This window comes from Sinocyclocheilus rhinocerous, unplaced genomic scaffold, assembly GCF_001515625.1.
Source record: "Sinocyclocheilus rhinocerous isolate Xijiao unplaced genomic scaffold, SAMN03320098_v1.1 scaffold1879, whole genome shotgun sequence".
NCBI classification, from domain to species: domain Eukaryota; kingdom Metazoa; phylum Chordata; class Actinopteri; order Cypriniformes; family Cyprinidae; genus Sinocyclocheilus; species Sinocyclocheilus rhinocerous.
Window position 1 is genome coordinate 498193 of NW_015632718.1, and position 9692 is coordinate 507884.

At 36.0% G+C, this 9692-nt stretch overlaps 1 pseudogene; it reads right to left on the reverse strand.

Moving 5' to 3' along the window:
• The window catches only part of LOC107742804 (uncharacterized), a 39716-nt pseudogene that overhangs the window by 25764 nt on the left and 4260 nt on the right, over positions 1-9692 (reverse strand).

The window sequence follows — 9692 nt, forward strand, 5'->3', positions numbered from 1 at the left end:
TGATTGCACAGACACTATTGGAAGAGAATGATGACATCTCTGAATCATCAATTAACTGACTTTAGCTGAAAAAATGACTCTGTTTTTGACTTCTTGCATTATTGACAAACTATTTTCCTGTTTAACATTGTAAAGCTGCTTTGACACAACCAGTATTGTATAAAGCGCTATACAAATAAAGGTGACTTGACAACATATACTATTAAACACAGCAGCAAGCCATCTGTACATCTAAAACAACAACTCTTAATCTACAACTAGCTAATTGAGGCATAATGATATTGGAATATAATAGCAAAGACCCCAAAGGAAGGCTAAGGTAAATAATGTTAAGCTGTTATCAGAACCAAGTTTATGAAAAATAAAACCTATCCACGAGGAATTTCCAATTCAAATTTGACGACGTGTTTTATTCCTATCATTGTGTAGGTAACTATAACGTTTACTCTGTTTTCCTCCCAGTTCACTGGCCACTTGCTTTCATGTATTTCGGGAGAAATGGGTGAATTTCCGTGATGTTAATCTACAGATCCACGACAGCATCCAGCGCACATTAAAGATATATCTGAAAAAAGAACCCGGAAATCTTTGGACAACCTTACCTTGAGAGGCGTAGCCTGGTCAGTCGGATGAGGAGAATTAGAAACTGAGACACGATGGAGCAATTTATGAAATCCGGATCATATTTATTAAACTTACAACTGTACAGAGTTACAAAGAAGACTTTCAAAATAGTTCTGTTTTTACTACTCTTGAAAGGTAAGAGCTTCATATCTATTTGTTTTAACAATTTCGGTTTCACCTTAGGCTAAATATCAACAACATAATAATAAAACTACTAATTGCATGATTATTACATTCTAATTTAATATATTTTAAAGTAATATTAAATATGACTGGCTGAACTTTAGTGTAATTTTTTGACCCACTTAAGTTAGAACGTACTAGATACATTTTATATGTAATTTTGTAGTTATTGTAGTGCAGAAATAATACAAAAAATTAAAAACGCTTTTGCAAGGTTCAATTGAATGCGCGATTGAATAGCAACGGAGCGATGTCGCTTAACGACTCTAACATTATTTTAGAGCTCCGTGTATTCAGCCTCGACAAGTTGTTTACAAATGGTTGGTTGTTCGTGATTTTTTTTTATTGTTATTTATGAAGATACCTCTACTCGAAATAGACTCGTGATAACGGCTTTATTTATTCAGAAACAGAAGTAGCTCACGGCTTTTTCAACATTTGTAAAAAGACGTCGCAAATTATTTAAGCTTTATATTTTGCGGTTCTTGGTTGAAAAATATTGTTTACTTATCAAGTAGTTCAGGAACTCAGATTTTCTGAAATGGGATGTGAAAAGGATAATAAATTTGCATCCATAATGTTCTTAAAAAGGACTAAAAAGTCTTACTCCGTGGACGCGAAAGCTAAAGTCTGTCTACACTGGACGCGACAAAGCGACCTTTGAACATCATTTGAAATTTGTGTCAGTACGTCATAAATAGAACGCAGCAGCAGTTGTCGGGAATTTGTCGCGCCGCGCTGCATCTAGTGTAGACGGCATTAATAGGTTCTATTCAGGGGCGTAGCGTCTGGGTATGCAGGTGCATATGGGCCCGCGCGTACTGGGGGCCCGCCGAGCTGAGGGGGAACCTTTAATTGAAACGAGGGAACGAATACAGCACTGCACGGGCGCGGCCCTTCCTACGGCTTATCAGGATTGTCGTCTTGAGTCTGACCCGAGCCCGTGTCTTTCCTCTCTCTCTCTCTCTCAGTTTTCGTTTTTAATGGCAAAGTGGTTATATTTCTTTTCGTTTCTTTATTAAGTTACTTTAGAAATATGTTTGGAACATGTTATGTTTGTTAAATTCAAGTTGTTGTTTTTTTTTTAAGTAAGGACTAAGCGGCCAGCAGCGGACTGAGTTGAGCATAGGCTATATGTTTGATCAATTTAGCCTTCTCAAATCAACACGACTTGCCTACAATAAAATCTATAGACATAAAACACTTCATGCAATTCACGATATTAATTAAAACATTTAACCTAGATAAATGTGTGCTGTTAGATGCTGAACCGCGCTTTGCAGGACATGGAGGCGCCAGCACCATCACTTGCATTTTTTGGAAAAATTTCTGCTTTCTGTTGTCTTGGTCTTGAGCAGGAGCTCTTCACAATTATGAACCGAAACTCAGCGAATACTTGCCTCCTCACAGACATGATAAATATCTAATAGAATGCTTTAAATACTTTGATACGAAATATCTCAAATCGAAAACAAAAACTCTTTCATTATGTAGGCTAACCAGTAAAGATGTATTTCTCTCTAAAGGCCCGTGTCCTGAGGAGATGCCAGTCAGGATCTTCAACTTCATCTTGTGACACTGACTCAGAAAATACTAGTTCATTAATAAATAATTAAAGTATCTCCTTAGTATTTTATTTATTTATTTATTATTTTTTGTTTTTTGGGCTTCTGCGGCTTTACTGCGGCTTTACTGCGCATTTTAGTGCCATGTTGAAAAATAACTAACTAAATAAAGATTAACGTCATAATATTTTAAGAATAAAGTCACAATTACGATAATAAAATCATGTTATATTGTGTGAAGTTAGTGTGAAAATTCCACCTATACTCCGCCAAAAAAATAAAAATAAAATAAAAAGTCTGTGGCATCCAACCTGTCATTCTTCACATTTAACATGAAAAACAGCAATAATACGTAGGCTTATTGACGTTTTTTGAAACTAATTGATCGATTTCATGAAACATTCGTTTGTATTCAATTGTTCAGATTTTTTCAACATGCATTCAAATATTTATTGATGTTTATTTCGTGCAGCAAATATTAAAGAGGAAAATATAATTGATTCACATGCTGCTTGAACTGAGACAAATATAGTTATATCACTACAAATCTAAGAGCGTAAAAACACATTTATTGTTTGTAGTATTTGATTATAAAGTTGACAGAAGGCTGACACTTTGTGTTTTAATATCAGTAACAAAAGCACAAAGCTTATTGCGATTATTGGGTGGCTTGCGTGCTACAAATGATGAATTGACTTGAAAACGTTAAATATTATTTCCAAGCATTTATACCGTAAATAAAACAGCTTGTGAATACACATAACGTTAATCACTTCAGAAAAATCAACAATAAGTTAACCGAGTTGGAGCCAATAACGTTTGGGGGGGCCCATACAATTTTTTTGCATATGGGCCCGGGGCTGACTTGCTAAGCCACTGGTTCTATTGTCGCCTATTTTGTCGCGCTCGCGTCCGGTGTAGACACGGTGTTAAATTTAACTTTTTGAAAATCGCAGAAACACACACGTAAACTAAAGAACTGATATTAAGAATCAAGGTCATTCTGTTGCCCTGAAACTATCAGTTTCGATTTTGCTTCACTCAACATTGCGTCAGCAGCTGTCGCTATGGAGAAAACTCAGATGCACACATGCCACTCCACTTACGTGTAAATTCAGCTCTCCAGCCAGATCTCATTGAACCTACACCTAACCCATATTAGTTAAGAGAAACTATTATATTATTACTTCTTTCAGAATTTTTTTTTTTTTTTTGATGGAGACTTTAGCACATCTTGACTGCTCCGATAAATTCTTTGATAAGTTTGTATGAGTGGTCACTATTTTAGTTTTGTTTTGTTGTTTTGTTATCAGTTTTTCCTAAAAACACACTTAAACGCAAGCAGTGGAGAGGTCAGAGGTGTCCGTGCTGGCACTTGGTATACCACTGACATCTGGTCACTCCGGTCAGGGCTCGAATTGAAGGGGGATGTGGGGGGATGACATCCCCTTTGTTTAAAAAATACCAAAAAGCATCCCTGCTGTAACACCATCATCCCCCGTACCACACCCTTTAGATTAATAATGTTGTATATTGTGTAAAACTTATCAAGCAAATTAAATATTAAAATTCTCTACTTATGATAATTTACGAACTAAATAAGGGCGACTGGCCAATCAGATCTCAATATTGTAACAAACTGCACACAAGCTCCAGTGAATGGTTCAAGCAAAACTTCTGATGAAAAGAAGACAACAGAAGGTATGATATTTCTATAAAGTGTGAGTGTAAGGGACGGAGAGACATTATCAAGCATGCCAAATATGGGGCAGTTGTGGCCTAATGGTTAGTGAGTCGGCCTTGTAACCTGAAGGTTGTGGGTTCGAGTCTCTGTACCAGAAGGAATCGCAGGTGGGGAGAGTGAATGTAAACTGCTCTTTTCCACCTTCAATACCCGCAGCTGCACCCCGATTGCTCTCTGGGTGCTGTAGCAAAAATGGCTTGTGTTCACTGCTGTGTGTGTGCGCTTGAACGGGTTAAATGCAGAGTACAAACTCAGAGTATGAGACGCCTCACTTTCACTTTATACATTTACATGTAGTCATTTAGGAGACGCTTTTATCCAAAGCGACTTACAAATGAGGACAATAAAGCAAACAAAACCAATGCGCATGTGTGACAAAAATCAGATGGTGTGTGTACAGTATCCACATACTATTCTGGTGACAAAATTTGTGTCCCGCACATTCTACGCTGATCCTTGCATATGCATAAAAACCTAACCCTGACGACTGTACAACCATATTTAAGACATTTGAAAGCATTTTAATGCCTTAATTTTGTATTATTGACATTTAAACTTAAAAACTCTAAATATTACACCGTTCTCAAGCCAGTCTGGGCAGATGGTTTACTATTGAGATTAGTAAAGGTCATGTATTTGATGATATAGTTTGAAACGGTAACTTTTATGCAGGTTTGTTCAGTTTATTTTAAAATGTTAATGAGCAGCTTTGCTTTCTGTGTATGTGTAAGATGATAACACCATTTAAAAAGTAAGGAGGTGGTATGTCAGAATTATAATTATGATTGTTTTGGAACATATCATATTTCTAGAGCTTTAGCATTTTGATCATATTTCAATCCACCTTTAAAGCTTAATTTTCGGTTGGCAAACATGAACCCAGATTGTGAGAACAAACGTTTATACCACAGACTGAAAAACAGGTTTCAGCCCTCAGTTTCAGTTTTTCTTTGTTTGTTCTTATGTCTATATTTGGTTTGTGTTTCTCCTGCTGTGTTTTGAGTACTCCTGAGTGTTTTGATTTTGTTTAATAAAATGCCTGCGGAAGATTTTATTGTGAGCCAATACCTGACACATAAGACATAGGTATATAATGATATTAGAACTGTTTGTATTTGTTCCCCAGATGCATTTGGTGCCGAGACACACAAAGTCAAAGTAGTTTCAGTGAAAGAGGGAAAAAATCTTGCTCTGCTTACTGGTGAGACTGAAATACAGAGAAATGATCAAATACTCTGGATGTTTGGAGATGAGCGCAAGCTCTTAGCTGTAATCCATATGAAGAACAAAATCTTCGAAACATATAACACTGATGACGAGAGATTTGGTGACAGTCTGGAGCTGGACCAATATACTGGATCTCTCATTATCAGAGACACCAAATCCACACACTCCGGAGTTTATCATCTGAAGATGATCAAAAAAAGTGCAACCATATACAAGAGTTTCCAGGTCAATGTCAACGGTGGTGGTGGTGGTGAGTAAATATTTTATTTTAATATATATATTTTTTTTTGTTGTTGTTGTTGTTGTATAGTGTTACAATACAACAATGTGAAACACACCTTTGTACCAAGAAATTGTACACTGTAAAAAAATAAATCTGTGAAATTTACAGTAAAATACCGGCAGCTGTGATTGCCACAACTTCACCGTAAAAAATATGGTAGCAACATTTTAGGTTTTACAGACTTAACTTAAATTCACAATAAAATACCACATTTCATTAACTGATGTAATGTTAATAAACTAACATATTGAAGTGTTAATATCTGTTTTGAACCATTGTAATGCACTGATAACCACCAAAAACTGGTGGTGATGAAAAAGTCACATGATGAACCAAAGCTCATCACAAACAGCATTTCTACGAGCTGAGGAGGGCAATACTTATATATAGAAGGTGCACAGTGTCATTCACACAAACACTAAACCCCATCATGGTGACATACGTGATACTGAAATAATGCAATAAACATTAATACACAACTAATAAGAAAAAAATAAGAAGAAACATGTTATTTCAACAAAAAAACATAAAATATGAAGTGTCATGCAGGGAATTCTGGAAGTGTCAATTTACGGGTTTTCACTGTAAATTATACAATGACTTTTTCTTTTTCACTTCCAAAAACCGTATTTTTAACAGTATTTTACTGTAAAATTACATTAAATGTAATTACATTTATTCACCGTATATAGTATGGAAACTTACTGTTAACCAGTTAACAGGTTTTTACTGTAGCATTTTTACAGTCTTTTACTGTTAAAATCACAATCATTTTTTACAGCGTACCAGTTTTATTGGGAAGGCTGTTTTTATTTGCTATTCCAGAGCAAATTATCCAAATGTACCAATTTTATACTGTAAAATGTAGTGAATTAAGTAAAAAAAATCATCATTTAAAATGCTGTTGAACAGGAACAAAGAAGGGAAGTTTCAGTTTTGAAATGTGTTCATATAAAATACTATAAATTGTTCTTATAGAAGTCATATTGCATCTTTTCAATGAAATCGTCTCAGGTTACGTATGTAACCCTAGTTCCTCGAGGGAACGAGACGCTGCGTCGGAAAACGCTAGGGGAACGCCTTTCAGCGTGACCGGCTCTGAACTCGTGTGTAATCAGACCAATAGATGGGCGAGACGTCACGGCGTGGAACTACTACCAAAATTTGATCGCGGTTGAACTGCACCCTTTCTGATTTAGTTCCTGGGCTATACAGTTTTTCCACAGAGGACACGGGACGAACTAAACACATTAGCTGTCATAGTGACAGTTATGTCATTAAAGGAAATCACTTGTATGTGAAGATATCAAGCTATTGCTCAAGCTGAATACAAAAAAGATTTTGTATTGACTGACTCTGACGAGAATTAACACACGGTTGCAACAGTTTACGGTTTATCCGTGTTCTTCAAGCCATCTTGGGTATTTTTCTAAAGGATAATGAATATTTATCACGCAATGCTAATCACCATAGCCTTTATTACTGTGTAGAATACTATAAAATAATTCATTCAGTGATGAGAAGCCACTGTACAGTAGTTCACAGAAGGAAGTTGTTTCAAACACTTTATTGATGCGAGTTTGGAGTAAAAATATGTTATTCTGATATATTGTTGTACTTGACGCTGTATAACAAACTAGTGATGGTAGAAATTAATCTTTTCGAAGCTTTGAATCAAATGAACCAGCTGCTTCACAAAATGATTAACTATTTCAAAGTGCTTATTAAAACACAAGCAGGTCACCTACTGGTCAAAACTGTGTAAATGCACCAAACTCCCACCAAAACACGCACAGAAACAGCTTTTACAAACCCATTGCAGCTGCATTATTGAAATTATGTTAAAATCCATAAATACTGGTTCAATGATGGTGATCAGTGATTCATAAATCAGGCATTCTTTTGGTCAACCATAGCATACCATTTAAATCCAAATTTTTATTTGCCGCTTACATAACAATACATGTTGTCTGTACTGTAATACCCACATAGTACTACCATTGTTTTTGTTATGTTCTTTTTGTTTCATTTTAGTTCAGTTTCAATTTACTGGAAAAACAATGTGATCTCTGAACAAGTTCCAGGAACTGAATTGTTTATGCAGTAGAAAAACACCTATCATTATCTAAGCAGGAGCCATCTATGGTTATTGTTATATGTTATTATTACAAATGCCTCAGTTAAACCGAAGTCCCTTTCACTCGGCTCATCGGTCATTCAATGCTCAATTCATCACTGATTTGACATATTTAACAATATGTTTGCTGTTACATTTTCAGAGTAACTTGCCCAACACTGCAAGCTAGTAAGAGCTGCGAGAGTAAACCTCACTCCCCTGATCTCAAGAGGCGCACTGGCAACTGATGCTAGAGATTGCTTGGTCTTTAACATCCGTGTTAGTGCGCCCACCTCCCAATTAGTAGGACCGGTTATAAAAGCAAAACAAAGGATTCTCAGAGAGAGAGACAATAAAATCTCAGAGTATCTGCTGCAGGGCTCCAGCCCAAGTAATTCAGCTGGAGATGAAGAACTCTGTAGACTTCAGTTGACCATTACATACTGGGTTTCAGTTAGAGAAATATTCTGTAAAAAAGGGTTTAGAGTGGTGTTGTATATATGGGTAAAGTAATGTAACCAGTTTTGATTGGAGTATGTATTAAGTCGGGTCTGATAAAGGTAGATTCTAAGAAATTAATCTGTATAACAACAGAAAAAGTGTACTGGCAGTGCAAGTGTTGTTCCATGAGGTCAAGACATACACATAAAAGTGCACTAACTGTGCTGCTAATAAGGGATTATTAAGGAACAAAAACAGAAAATGAAAATTAACTATTTTTGCAGAACATAAAAGAAAAAGGGGAACAAAATCCAGGAGTGCTGTAGTTGGACGATAAGGACCTGGCAGAACCACCGACTGTTAAAGGGTTAGTTCACCCAAAAATGAAAATTAGTCCATAAATTACTCCCCCTCAAGGCATCATAGGTGTATATGATTTTCTTCTTTCAGACGAATCCAGTCAGAGGTATTTAAAAAATTGTCTTTGATCTTTCAAGCTGTTTAATGCCACTCAGCGGGTGTTGCATGCATCAGTCCAAAAGAAGTTAAATAAAAAGCGCCCATCCTTAATAAAAAGTGTCTCACACGGCTCCGGGGGGTGAACAAAGTCCTCCTGTACAGCTTGAAAGATCAAAGACCATTTTTAATATAACTCCGACTGGATTCGTCTGAAAGAAGAAAGTCATATACACCTAGGATGACTTGAGGGTGAGTAATTTATGGGCTAATTTTCATTTTTGGGTGAACTAACCCTTTAAATAGGGTTTTTTTCCACACTGAAAATTTCTGAAGTTTAGTTATTTTATAATATTTAATTAGGCATGAGAACCAGTGGTGTTAAGATGGAAACGTGATGACAGAGACTTATCAATTACACTCAGTACATTAATACATACAGGGTTTGCTTTAGAAAATCTTGCACATATACAAAAATAGTTTAATAACTAAAAAAACAAAACTATTGTTTTAGTGGTACAGGAAAAGTTACCTTAATAATAATGTACAAATTTAGAAATAATGTTTACAATAATGTACAATTTTGTGCTGAAATCGTTAAAATGAATAAAGTTAGTATTCCTCCAGGGGGCGCTTGACATAATAAAACATTGAGAGACTCAGGAGCCTCAGAGTGAATACAAACTTTGATAAAGGCAAGCAAATACAGATTTACATTTACATTTACATTTAGTCATTTAGCAGACGCTTTTATCCAAAGCGACTTACAAATGAGGACAATAAAAGCAGTCAAAACTAACAAAAGAGTAAAAATATATAAGTGCAAATGACAAGTCTCGGTTAGCCTAACGCAGTACACGTAGCAAGGTGTATATAAATATATATATATACACCTTCACACACACTCACTCACTCACTCACTCACTCACTCACTCACTCACTCACTCACTCACTCACTCACTCACTCACTCACTCACTCACACACACACACACTTTCACACACACTCACTCTCTCACTCACACACACACTCTCTCACTTACTCACTCACACAC